The sequence below is a fragment of the Saccoglossus kowalevskii genome, chromosome 16, assembly GCF_978046115.1.
Source record: "Saccoglossus kowalevskii chromosome 16, keSacKowa6.1, whole genome shotgun sequence".
Lineage (NCBI taxonomy): Eukaryota > Metazoa > Hemichordata > Enteropneusta > Harrimaniidae > Saccoglossus > Saccoglossus kowalevskii.
Genome location: NC_140656.1, coordinates 1 through 13,075, shown reverse-complemented (window position 1 = coordinate 13,075; position 13,075 = coordinate 1).

Genomic DNA, 13,075 nt, shown 5'->3' with positions numbered 1-13,075 from the left:
AGTGACAAAGTACTGAAAAGTAGTAGCAAAGTGCTGAAAAGTGTGGCAAAGTACTGAAAAGTTGTGGCAAAGTAGTGGCAAATTACTGAAAAGTGTGGCAAAGTACTGAAAAGTTGTGGCAAAGTGTTGAAAAGTAGTGGCAAAGTACTGAAAAGTAGTGGCAAAGTACTGAAAAGTGTGGCAATGTACTGAAAAGTTGTGGCAAAGTGTTGAAAATTAGTGCCAAAGAGCTGAAAAGTAGTGGCAAAGTGCTGAAAAGTGTGGCAAAGTTGAAAAGTTGTGGCAAAGTGCTGAAAAGTAGTGGCAAATTGCTGAAAAGTAGTGGCAAAGTGCTGAAAAGTTGTGGCAAAGTAGTGGCAAAGTACTGAAAAATGTGGCAAAGTACTGAAAAGTAGTGGCAAAGTACTGAAAAGAGTGGCAAAGTACTGAAAAGTTGCGGCAAAGTAGGGGCAAAGCACTGAAAAGTGTGGGAAATTACTGAAAAGTAGTGGCAAAGTAGTGAATAATAGTGACAAACTGCTGAAAAGTGTGGCAAAGTACTGAAAAGTTGTGACAAAGTACTGAAAAGTTGTGGCAATGTAGTGGCAAAGTACTGAAAAGTTGTGGTAAAGTGCTGAAAAGTAGTGGCAAAGTACTGAAAAGTAGTGGCAAAGAACTGAAATGTGTGGCAAAGTACTGAAAAGTTGTGGGAAAGTAGTGGCAAAGCACTGAAAAGTGTGGCAAAGTACTGAAAAGTTGTGGCAAAGTGCTGAAAAGTAGTGGCAAAGTAGTGAATAATAGTGCCAAAGTGCTGAAAAGTGTGGCAAAGTACTGAAAAGTTGTGACAAAGTACTGAATAGTTGTGGCAATGTTAGTGGCAAAGTACTGAAAAGTGTGGCAAAGTACAGAAAAGTTGTGGCAAAGTGCTGAAAAGTAGTGGCAAAGTACTGAAAAGTAGTGGCAAAGTACTGAAAAGTGTGGCAAAGTACTGAAAAGTTGTGGCAAAGTAGTGGCAAAGCACTGAAAAGTTGTGGCAAAGTACTGAAAAGATGTAGCAATGTAGTGGCAAAGTACTGAAAAGTTGTGGCAAAGTACTGAAAAGTTGTGGCAAAGCACTGAAAAGTTGTGGCAAAGTAGTGGCAAAGTGCTGAAAAGTGTGGCAAAGTACTGAAAAGTTGTAGCAAAGTACAGAAAAGTTGTGGCAAAGTGCTGAAAAGTAGTGACAAAGTACTGAAAAGTTGTGGCAATGTAGTGGCAAAGTACTGAAAAGTGTGGCAAAGTACTGTAAAGATGTGGCAAAGTGCTGAAAAGTAGTGGCAAAGTACTGGAAAGTAGTGGCAAAGAACTGAAATGTGTGGCAAAGTACTGAAAAGTTGTGGGAAAGTAGTGGCAAAGCACTGAAAAGTGTGGCAAAGTACTGAAAAGTTGTGGCAAAGTGCTGAAAAGTAGTGGCAAAGTAGTGAATAATAGTGCCAAAGTGCTGAAAAGTGTTTCAAAGTACTGAAAAGTTGTGACAAAGTACTGAAAAGTTGTGGCAATGTTAGTGGCAAAGTACTGAAAAGTGTGGCAAAGTACAGAAAAGTTGTGGCAAAGTGCTGAAAAGTAGTGGCAAAGTACTGAAAAGTAGTGGCAAAGTACTGAAAAGTGTGGCAAAGTACTGAAAAGTTGTGGCAAAGTAGTGGCAAAGCACTGAAAAGTTGTGGCAAAGTACTGAAAAGATGTAGCAATGTAGTGGCAAAGTACTGAAAAGTGTGGCAAAGTACTGAAAAGTTGTGGCAAAGTACTGAAAAGTTTGGCAAAGTACTGAAAAGTTGTGGCAAAGTAGTGGCAAAGCACTGAAAAGTTGTGGCAAAGTAGTGGCAAAGTGCTGAAAAGTGTGGCAAAGTACTGAAAAGTTGTAGCAAAGTACAGAAAAGTTGTGGCAAAGTGCTGAAAAGTAGTGGCAAAGCACTGAAAAGTAGTGGCAAAGTACTGAAAAGTAGTGGCAAAGTAGTGAATAATAGTGGCAAAGTTCTGAAAAGTTGTGGCAATGTAGTGGCAAAGTACTGAAAAGTGTGGCAAGGTGCTGAAAAGTAGTGGTAAAGTAGTGAAAAGTTGTGGTAAAGCACTGAAAAATGTGACAAAGTACTGAAAAGTTGTGGCAAAGTGCTGAAAAGTAGTGGCAAAGAAGTAAAAAGAGTGGCAAAGTATTGAAAAATTGTGGCAATGTGGTGGCAAAGTACTGAAAAGTGTGGCAAGGTGCTGAAAAGTAGTGGCAAAGTAGTGAAAAGTTGTGGTAAAGCACTGAAAAATGTGGCAAAGTACTGAAAAGTTGTGGCAAAGTGCTGAAAAGTAGAGGCAAAGTAGTAAAAAGCGTGGCAAAGTACTGAAAAGTTGAGGCAATGAAGTTGCAAAGTACTGAAAAGTGTGGCAAAGTACTGTAAAGTTGTGGTAAAGTGCTGAAAAGTAGTGGCAAAGTAGTGAAAAGAGTAGCAAAGTACTGAAAAGTTGTGGCAATGTAGGGGCAAAGTACTGAAAAATAGTGACAAAGTACTGAAAAGTTGTGGCAAAGTGCTGAAAAGTAGTGGCAAAGTACTGAAAAGTAGTGGCAAAGTACTGAAAAGAGTGGCAAAGTCTGAAAAGTTGCGGCAAAGTAGTGGCAAAGCACTGAAAAGTGTGGGAAAGTACTGAAAAGTAGGGGCAAAGTACTGAAAAGTTGTGGCAAAGTGCTGAAAAGTAGTGGCAAAGTACTGAAAAGTAGTGGCAAAGTACTGAAAAGTGTGGCAAAGTACTGAAAAGTTGTGGCAAAGTAGTGGCAAAACACTGAAAAATGTGGCAAAGTACTGAAAAGTTGTGGCAAAGTGCTGAAAAGTAGGTGCAAAGTAGTGGCAAAGTGCTGAAAAGCGTGGCAAAGTACTGAAAAGTTGTGGCAAAGTAGTGGCAAAGTACTGAAAAATGTGGCAAAGTACTGAAAAGTAGTGGCAAAGTACTGAAAAGAGTGGCAAAGTACTGAAAAGTTGCGGCAAAGTAGGGGCAAATCACTGAAAAGTGTGGGAAATTACTGAAAAGTAGTGGCAAAGTAGTGAATAATAGTGGCAAACTGCTGAAAAGTGTGGCAAAGTACTGAAAAGTTGTGGCAAAGTACTGAAAAGTTGTGGCAATGTAGTGGCAAAGTACTGAAAAGTGTGGCAAAGTACTGAAAAGTTGTGGCAAAGTGCTGAAAAGTAGTGGCAAAGTACTGAAAAGTAGTGGCAAAGAACTGAAATGTGTGGCAAAGTACTGAAAAGTTGTGGGAAAGTAGTGGCAAAGCACTGAAAAGTGTGGCAAAGTACTGAAAAGTTGTGGCAAAGTGCTGAAAAGTAGTGGCAAAGTAGTGAATAATAGTGCCAAAGTGCTGAAAAGTGTGGCAAAGTACTGAAAGGTTGTGGCAAAGTACTGAAAAGTTGTGGCAATGTTAGTGGCAAAGTACTGAAAAGTGTGGCAAAGTACAGAAAAGTTGTGGCAAAGTGCTGAAAAGTAGTGGCAAAGTACTGAAAAGTAGTGGCAAAGTACTGAAAAGTGTGGCAAAGTACTGAAAAGTTGTGGCAAAGTAGTGGCAAAGCACTGAAAAGTTGTGGCAAAGTACTGAAAAGATGTAGCAATATAGTGGCAAAGTACTGAAAAGTGTGGCAAAGTACTGAAAAGTTGTGGCAAAGTACTGAAAAGTTTGGCAAAGTACTGAAAAGTTGTGGCAAAGCACTGAAAAGTTGTGGCAAAGTAGTGGCAAAGTGCTGAAAAGTGTGGCAAAGTACTGAAAAGTTGTAGCAAAGTACAGAAAAGTTGTGGCAATGTGCTGAAAAGTAGTGGCAAAGTACTGAAAAGTAGTGGCAAAGTACTGAAAAGTAGTGGCAAAGTAGTGAATAATAGTGGCAAAGTTCTGAAAAGTTGTGGCAATGTAGTGGCAAAGTACTGAAAAGTGTGGCAAGGTGCTGAAAGTAGTGGCAAAGTAGTGAAAAGTTGTGGTAAAGCACTGAAAAATGTGACAAAGTACTGAAAAGTTGTGGCAAAGTGCTGAAAAGTAGAGGCAAAGAAGTAAAAAGAGTGGCAAAGTATTGAAAAATTGTGGCAATGTGGTGGCAAAGTACTGAAAAGTGTGGCAAGGTGCTGAAAAGTAGTGGCAAAGTAGTGAAAAGTTGTGGTAAAGCACTGAAAAATGTGGAAAAGTACTGAAAAGTTGTGGCAAAGTGCTGAAAAGTAGAGGCAAAGTAGTAAAAAGCGTGGCAAAGTACTGAAAAGTTGAGGCAATGAAGTTGCAAAGTACTGAAAAGTGTGGCAAAGTACTGTAAAGTTGTGGTAAAGTGCTGAAAAGTAGTGGCAAAGTAGTGAAAAGAGTAGCAAAGTACTGAAAAGTTGTGGCAATGTAGGGGCAAAGTACTGAAAAATAGTGACAAAGTACTGAAAAGTTGTGGCAAAGTGCTGAAAAGTAGTGGCAAAGTACTGAAAAGTAGTGGCAAATTACTGAAAAGAGTGGCAAAGTACTGAAAAGTTGCGGCAAAGTAGTGGCAAAGCACTGAAAAGTGTGGGAAAGTACTGAAAAGTAGGGGCAAAGTACTGAAAAGTTGTGGCAAAGTGCTGAAAAGTAGTGGCAAAGTACTGAAAAGTAGTGGCAAAGTACTGAAAAGTGTGGCAAAGTACTGAAAAGTTGTGGCAAAGTAGTGGCAAAACACTGAAAAATGTGGCAAAGTACTGAAAAGTTGTGGCAAAGTGCTGAAAAGTAGGTGCAAAGTAGTGGCAAAGTGCTGAAAAGCGTGGCAAAGTACTGAAAAGTTGTGGCAAAGTAGTGGCAAAGTACTGAAAAATGTGGCAAAGTACTGAAAAGTAGTGGCAAAGTACTGAAAAGAGTGGCAAAGTACTGAAAAGTTGCGGCAAAGTAGGGGCAAAGCACTGAAAAGTGTGGGAAATTACTGAAAAGTAGTGGCAAAGTAGTGAATAATAGTGGCAAACTGCTGAAAAGTGTGGCAAAGTACTGAAAAGTTGTGACAAAGTACTGAAAAGTTGTGGCAATGTAGTGGCAAAGTACTGAAAAGTGTGGCAAAGTACTGAAAAGTTGTGGCAAAGTGCTGAAAAGTAGTGGCAAAGTACTGAAAAGTAGTGGCAAAGAACTGAAATGTGTGGCAAAGTACTGAAAAGTTGTGGGAAAGTAGTGGCAAAGCACTGAAAAGTGTGGCAAAGTACTGAAAAGTTGTGGCAAAGTGCTGAAAAGTAGTGGCAAAGTAGTGAATAATAGTGCCAAAGTGCTGAAAAGTGTGGCAAAGTACTGAAAAGTTGTGACAAAGTAGTGGCAAAGCACTGAAAAGTTGTGGCAAAGTACTGAAAAGATGTAGCAATGTAGTGGCAAAGTACTGAAAAGTGTGGCAAAGTACTGAAAAGGTGTGGCAAAGTACTGAAAAGTTTGGCAAAGTACTGAAAAGTTGTGGCAAAGTAGTGGCAAAGCACTGAAAAGTTGTGGCAAAGTAGTGGCAAAGTGCTGAAAAGTGTGGCAAAGTACTGAAAAGTTGTAGCAAAGTACAGAAAAGTTGTGGCAAAGTGCTGAAAAGTAGTGGCAAAGTACTGAAAAGTAGTGGCAAAGTACTGAAAAGTAGTGGCAAAGTAGTGAATAATAGTGGCAAAGTTCTGAAAAGTTGTGGCAATGTAGTGGCAAAGTACTGAAAAGTGTGGCAAGGTGCTGAAAAGTAGTGGTAAAGTAGTGAAAAGTTGTGGTAAAGCACTGAAAAATGTGACAAAGTACTGAAAAGTTGTGGCAAAGTGCTGAAAAGTAGAGGCAAAGAAGTAAAAAGAGTGGCAAAGTATTGAAAAATTGTGGCAATGTGGTGGCAAAGTACTGAAAAGTGTGGCAAGGTGCTGAAAAGTAGTGGCAAAGTAGTGAAAAGTTGTGGTAAAGCACTGAAAAATGTGGCAAAGTACTGAAAAGTTGTGGCAAAGTGCTGAAAAGTAGAGGCAAAGTAGTAAAAAGAGTGGCAAAGTACTGAAAAGTTGAGGCAATGAAGTTGCAAAGTACTGAAAAGTGTGGCAAAGTACTGAAAAGTTGTGGCAAAGTGTTGAAAAGTAGTGGCAAAGTTATGAAAAGTAGTGGCAAAGTACTGAAAAGTGTGGCAAAGTACTGAAAAGTTGTGGCAAAGTGTTGAAAATTAGTGCCAAAGTGCTGAAAAGTAGTGGCAAAGTGCTGAAAAGTGTGGCAAAGTACTGAAAAGTTGTGGCAAAGTGCTGAAAAGTAGTGGCAAATTGCTGAAAAGTAGTGGCAAAGTACTGAAAAGTTGTGGCAAAGTAGTGGCAAAGTACTGAAAAATGTAGCAAAGTACTGAAAAGTAGTGGCAAAGTACTGAAAAGAGTGGCAAAGTACTGAAAAGTTGCGGCAAAGTAGGGGCAAAGCACTGAAAAGTGTGGGAAATTACTGAAAAGTAGTGGCAAAGTAGTGAATAATAGTGGCAAACTGCTGAAAAGTGTGGCAAAGTACTGAAAAGTTGTGGCAAAGTACTGAAAAGTTGTGGCAATGTAGTGGCAAAGTACTGAAAAGTGTGGCAAAGTACTGAAAAGTTGTGGCAAAGTGCTGAAAAGTAGTGGCAAAGTACTGAAAAGTAGTGGCAAAGAACTGAAATGTGTGGCAAAGTACTGAAAAGTTGTGGGAAAGTAGTGGCAAAGCACTGAAAAGTGTGGCAAAGTACTGAAAAGTTGTGGCAAAGTGCTGAAAAGTAGTGGCAAAGTAGTGAATAATAGTGCCAAAGTGCTGAAAAGTGTGGCAAAGTACTGAAAGGTTGTGGCAAAGTACTGAAAAGTTGTGGCAATGTTAGTGGCAAAGTACTGAAAAGTGTGGCAAAGTACAGAAAAGTTGTGGCAAAGTGCTGAAAAGTAGTGGCAAAGTACTGAAAAGTAGTGGCAAAGTACTGAAAAGTGTGGCAAAGTACTGAAAAGTTGTGGCAAAGTAGTGGCAAAGCACTGAAAAGTTGTGGCAAAGTACTGAAAAGATGTAGCAATATAGTGGCAAAGTACTGAAAAGTGTGGCAAAGTACTGAAAAGTTGTGGCAAAGTACTGAAAAGTTTGGCAAAGTACTGAAAAGTTGTGGCAAAGTAGTGGCAAAGCACTGAAAAGTTGTGGCAAAGTAGTGGCAAAGTGCTGAAAAGTGTGGCAAAGTACTGAAAAGTTGTAGCAAAGTACAGAAAAGTTGTGGCAAAGTGCTGAAAAGTAGTGGCAAAGTACTGAAAAGTAGTGGCAAAGTACTGAAAAGTAGTGGCAAAGTAGTGAATAATAGTGGCAAAGTTCTGAAAAGTTGTGGCAATGTAGTGGCAAAGTACTGAAAAGTGTGGCAAGGTGCTGAAAAGTAGTGGTAAAGTAGTGAAAAGTTGTGGTAAAGCACTGAAAAATGTGACAAAGTACTGAAAAGTTGTGGCAAAGTGCTGAAAAGTAGAGGCAAAGAAGTAAAAAGAGTGGCAAAGTATTGAAAAATTGTGGCAATGTGGTGGCAAAGTACTGAAAAGTGTGGCAAGGTGCTGAAAAGTAGTGGCAAAGTAGTGAAAAGTTGTGGTAAAGCACTGAAAAATGTGGCAAAGTACTGAAAAGTTGTGGCAAAGTGCTGAAAAGTAGAGGCAAAGTAGTAAAAAGCGTGGAAAAGTACTGAAAAGTTGAGGCAATGAAGTTGCAAAGTACTGAAAAGTGTGGCAAAGTACTGTAAAGTTGTGGTAAAGTGCTGAAAAGTAGTGGCAAAGTAGTGAAAAGAGTAGCAAAGTACTGAAAAGTTGTGGCAATGTAGGGGCAAAGTACTGAAAAATAGTGACAAAGTACTGAAAAGTTGTGGCAAAGTGCTGAAAAGTTGTGGCAAAGTACTGAAAAGTAGTGGCAAAGTACTGAAAAGAGTGGCAAAGTACTGAAAAGTTGCGGCAAAGTAGTGGCAAAGCACTGAAAAGTGTGGGAAAGTACTGAAAAGTAGGGGCAAAGTGCTGAAAAGTAGGTGCAAAGTAGTGGCAAAGTGCTGAAAAGCGTGGCAAAGTACTGAAAAGTTGTGGCAAAGTAGTGGCAAAGTACTGAAAAATGTGGCAAAGTACTGAAAAGTAGGGGCAAAGTACTGAAAAGTTGTGGCAAAGTGCTGAAAAGTAGTGGCAAAGTACTGAAAAGTAGTGGCAAAGTACTGAAAAGTGTGGCAAAGTACTGAAAAGTTGTGGCAAAGTAGTGGCAAAACACTGAAAAATGTGGCAAAGTACTGAAAAGTTGTGGCAAAGTGCTGAAAAGTAGGTGCAAAGTAGTGGCAAAGTGCTGAAAAGCGTGGCAAAGTACTGAAAAGTTGTGGCAAAGTAGTGGCAAAGTACTGAAAAATGTGGCAAAGTACTGAAAAGTAGTGGCAAAGTACTGAAAAGAGTGGCAAAGTACTGAAAAGTTGCGGCAAAGTAGGGGCAAAGCACTGAAAAGTGTGGGAAATTACTGAAAAGTAGTGGCAAAGTAGTGAATAATAGTGGCAAACCGCTGAAAAGTGTGGCAAAGTACTGAAAAGTTGTGACAAAGTACTGAAAAGTTGTGGCAATGTAGTGGCAAAGTACTGAAAAGTGTGGCAAAGTACTGAAAAGTTGTGGCAAAGTGCTGAAAAGTAGTGGCAAAGTAGTGAAAAGTTGTGGTAAAGCACTGAAAAATGTGACAAAGTACTGAAAAGTTGTGGCAAAGTGCTGAAAAGTAGAGGCAAAGAAGTAAAAAGAGTGGCAAAGTATTGAAAAATTGTGGCAATGTGGTGGCAAAGTACTGAAAAGTGTGGCAAGGTGCTGAAAAGTAGTGGCAAAGTAGTGAAAAGTTGTGGTAAAGCACTGAAAAATGTGGCAAAGTACTGAAAAGTTGTGGCAAAGTGCTGAAAAGTAGAGGCAAAGTAGTAAACAGAGTGGCAAAGTACTGAAAAGTTGAGGCAATGAAGTTGCAAAGTACTGAAAAGTGTGGCAAAGTACTGAAAAGTTGTGGCAAAGTGTTGAAAAGTAGTGGCAAAGTTATGAAAAGTAGTGGCAAAGTACTGAAAAGTGTGGCAAAGTACTGAAAAGTTGTGGCAAAGTGTTGAAAATTAGTGCCAAAGTGCTGAAAAGTAGTGGCAAAGTGCTGAAAAGTGTGGCAAAGTACTGAAAAGTTGTGGCAAAGTGCTGAAAAGTAGTGGCAAATTGCTGAAAAGTAGTGGCAAAGTACTGAAAAGTTGTGGCAAAGTAGTGGCAAAGTACTGAAAAATGTGGCAAAGTACTGAAAAGTAGTGGCAAAGTACTGAAAAGAGTGGCAAAGTACTGAAAAGTTGCGGCAAAGTAGGGGCAAAGCACTGAAAAGTGTGGGAAATTACTGAAAAGTAGTGGCAAAGTAGTGAATAATAGTGGCAAACTGCTGAAAAGTGTGGCAAAGTACTGAAAAGTTGTGGCAAAGTACTGAAAAGTTGTGGCAATGTAGTGGCAAAGTACTGAAAAGTGTGGCAAAGTACTGAAAAGTTGTGGCAAAGTGCTGAAAAGTAGTGGCAAAGTACTGAAAAGTAGTGGCAAAGAACTGAAATGTGTGGCAAAGTACTGAAAAGTTGTGGGAAAGTAGTGGCAAAGCACTGAAAAGTGTGGCAAAGTACTGAAAAGTTGTGGCAAAGTGCTGAAAAGTAGTGGCAAAGTAGTGAATAATAGTGCCAAAGTGCTGAAAAGTGTGGCAAAGTACTGAAAGGTTGTGGCAAAGTACTGAAAAGTTGTGGCAATGTTAGTGGCAAAGTACTGAAAAGTGTGGCAAAGTACAGAAAAGTTGTGGCAAAGTGCTGAAAAGTAGTGGCAAAGTACTGAAAAGTAGTGGCAAAGTACTGAAAAGTGTGGCAAAGTACTGAAAAGTTGTGGCAAAGTAGTGGCAAAGCACTGAAAAGTTGTGGCAAAGTACTGAAAAGATGTAGCAATATAGTGGCAAAGTACTGAAAAGTGTGGCAAAGTACTGAAAAGTTGTGGCAAAGTACTGAAAAGTTTGGCAAAGTACTGAAAAGTTGTGGCAAAGTAGTGGCAAAGCACTGAAAAGTTGTGGCAAAGTAGTGGCAAAGTGCTGAAAAGTGTGGCAAAGTACTGAAAAGTTGTAGCAAAGTACAGAAAAGTTGTGGCAAAGTGCTGAAAAGTAGTGGCAAAGTACTGAAAAGTAGTGGCAAAGTACTGAAAAGTAGTGGCAAAGTAGTGAATAATAGTGGCAAAGTTCTGAAAAGTTGTGGCAATGTAGTGGCAAAGTACTGAAAAGTGTGGCAAGGTGCTGAAAAGTAGTGGTAAAGTAGTGAAAAGTTGTGGTAAAGCACTGAAAAATGTGACAAAATACTGAAAAGTTGTGGCAAAGTGCTGAAAAGTAGAGGCAAAGAAGTAAAAGAGTGGCAAAGTATTGAAAAATTGTGGCAATGTGGTGGCAAAGTACTGAAAAGTGTGGCAAGGTGCTGAAAAGTAGTGGCAAAGTAGTGAAAAGTTGTGGTAAAGCACTGACAAATGTGGCAAAGTACTGAAAAGTTGTGGCAAAGTGCTGAAAAGTAGAGGCAAAGTAGTAAAAAGCGTGGAAAAGTACTGAAAAGTTGAGGCAATGAAGTTGCAAAGTACTGAAAAGTGTGGCAAAGTACTGTAAAGTTGTGGTAAAGTGCTGAAAAGTAGTGGCAAAGTAGTGAAAAGAGTAGCAAAGTACTGAAAAGTTGTGGCAATGTAGGGGCAAAGTCTGAAAAATAGTGACAAAGTACTGAAAAGTTGTGGCAAAGTGCTGAAAAGTAGTGGCAAAGTACTGAAAAGTAGGTGGCAAAGTACTGAAAAGAGTGGCAAAGTACTGGAAAAGTTGCGGCAAAGTAGTGGCAAAGCACTGAAAAGTGTGGGGAAAGTACTGAAAAGTAGGGGCAAAGTACTGAAAAGTTGTGGCAAAGTGCTGAAAAGTAGTGGCAAAGTACTGAAAATAGTGGCAAAGTACTGAAAAGTGTGGCAAAGTACTGAAAAGTTGTGGCAAAGTAGTGGCAAAACACTGAAAAAGTGGCAAAGTACTGAAAAGTTGGCAAAGTTGCGAAAAGTAGGTGCAAAGTAGTGGCAAAGTGCTGAAAAGCGTGGCAAAGTACTGAAAAGTTGTGGCAAAGTAGTGGCAAAGTACTGAAAAATGTGGCAAAGTACTGAAAAGTAGTGGCAAAGTACTGAAAAGAGTGGCAAAGTACTGAAAAGTTGCGGCAAAGTAGGGGCAAAGCACTGAAAAGTGTGGGAAATTACTGGAAAAGTAGTGGCAAAGTAGTGAATAATAGTGGCAAACTGCTGAAAAGTGTGGCAAAGTACTGAAAAGTTGTGACAAAGTACTGAAAAGTTGTGGCAATGTAGTGGCAAAGTACTGAAAAGTGTGGCAAAGTACTGAAAAGTTGTGGCAAAGTGCTGAAAAGTAGTGGCAAAGTACTGAAAAGTAGTGGCAAAGACTGAAATGTGTGGCAAAGTACTGAAAAGTTGTGGGAAAGTAGTGGCAAAGCACTGAAAAGTGTGGCAAAGTACTGAAAAGTTGTGGCAAAGTGCTGAAAAGTAGTGGCAAAGTAGTGAATAATAGTGCCAAAGTGCTGAAAAGTGTGGCAAAGTACTGAAAAGTTGTGACAAAGTAGTGGCAAAGCACTGAAAAGTTGTGGCAAAGTACTGAAAAGATGTAGCAATGTAGTGGCAAAGTACTGAAAAGTGTGGCAAAGTACTGAAAAGGTGTGGCAAAGTACTGAAAAGTTTGGCAAAGTACTGAAAAGTTGTGGCAAAGTAGTGGCAAAGCACTGAAAAGTTGTGGCAAAGTAGTGGCAAAGTGCTGAAAAGTGTGGCAAAGTACTGAAAAGTTGTAGCAAAGTACAGAAAAGTTGTGGCAAAGTGCTGAAAAGTAGTGGCAAAGTACTGAAAAAGTAGTGGCAAAGTACTGAAAAGTAGTGGCAAAGTAGTGAATAATAGTGGCAAAGTTCTGAAAAGTTGTGGCAATGTAGTGGCAAAGTACTGAAAAGTGTGGCAAGGTGCTGAAAAGTAGTGGTAAAGTAGTGAAAAGTTGTGGTAAAGCACTGAAAAATGTGACAAAGTACTGAAAAGTTGTGGCAAAGTGCTGAAAAGTAGAGGCAAAGAAGTAAAAAGAGTGGCAAAGTATTGAAAAGTTGTGGCAATGAAGTTGCAAAGTACTGAAAAGTGTGGCAAAGTACTGAAAAGTTGTGGCAAAGTGTTGAAAAGTAGTGGCAAAGTTATGAAAAGTAGTGGCAAAGTACTGAAAAGTGTGGCAAAGTACTGAAAAGTTGTGGCAAAGTGTTGAAAATTAGTGCCAAAGTGCTGAAAAGTAGTGGCAAAGTGCTGAAAAGTGTGGCAAAGTACTGAAAAGTAGTGGCAAATTGCTGAAAAGTAGTGGCAAAGTACTGAAAAGTTGTGGCAAAGTAGTGGCAAAGTACTGAAAAGTTGTGGCAAAGTAGTGGCAAAGTACTGAAAAATGTGGCAAAGTACTGAAAAGTAGTGGCAAAGTACTGAAAAGAGTGGCAAAGTACTGAAAAGTTGCGGCAAAGTAGGGGCAAAGCACTGAAAAGTGTGGGAAATTACTGAAAAGTAGTGGCAAAGTAGTGAATAATAGTGGCAAACTGCTGAAAAGTGTGGCAAAGTACTGAAAAGTTGTGGCAAAGTACTGAAAAGTTGTGGCAATGTAGTGGCAAAGTACTGAAAAGTGTGGCAAAGTACTGAAAAGTTGTGGCAAAGTGCTGAAAAGTAGTGGCAAAGTACTGAAAAGTAGTGGCAAAGAACTGAAATGTGTGGCAAAGTACTGAAAAGTTGTGGGAAAGTAGTGGCAAGGCACTGAAAAGTGTGGCAAAGTACTGAAAAGTTGTGGCAAAGTGCTGAAAAGTAGTGGCAAAGTAGTGAATAATAGTGCCAAAGTGCTGAAAAGTGTGGCAAAGTACTGAAAAAGTTGTGGCAAAGTACTGAAAAAGTTGTGGCAATGTTAGTGGCAAAGTACTGAAAAGTGTGGCAAAGTACAGAAAAGTTGTGGCAAAGTGCTGAAAAGTAGTGGCAAAGTACTGAAAAGTAGTGGCAAAGTACTGAAAAGTGTGGCAAAGTACTGAAAAGTTGTGGCAAAGTAGTGGCAAAGCACTGAAAAGTTGTGGCAAAGTACTGAAAA